The sequence below is a fragment of the Physeter macrocephalus genome, chromosome 2 (assembly GCF_002837175.3).
Source record: "Physeter macrocephalus isolate SW-GA chromosome 2, ASM283717v5, whole genome shotgun sequence".
NCBI lineage: Eukaryota > Metazoa > Chordata > Mammalia > Artiodactyla > Physeteridae > Physeter > Physeter macrocephalus.
The window spans coordinates 47,701,934-47,702,163 of NC_041215.1; the positions used below are offsets into that span (position 1 = coordinate 47,701,934).

General features: G+C 33.5%; 1 protein-coding gene across 1 annotated transcript in view; it reads right to left on the minus strand.

The window, feature by feature from the left end:
- LRP1B (LDL receptor related protein 1B) overlaps positions 1–230 on the minus strand; it is a 1,933,320-nt gene that overhangs the window by 175,140 nt on the left and 1,757,950 nt on the right. The gene's annotated exons all lie outside the window — the stretch shown is intronic.

Consider the following 230-nt stretch of genomic DNA (forward strand, 5'->3'; position numbering starts at 1 on the left):
ATTTATTTCTGATCTGCTCTTTATGATTTCTTTCCTTCTGCTAACTTCAGGGGTTTCTTCTTTGGATTTTTCTTTCTCTAATTGCTTTAGGTGTAAGGTTAGGTTGATTATTTGAGATGTTTCTTGTTTCTTAAGGTAGGATTTTATTGCTATAAACTTTCCTCTTAGAACTGCTTTTGCTGCATCCCATAGGTTTTGGGTCATCGTGTTTTCATTGTCATTTGTTTCTT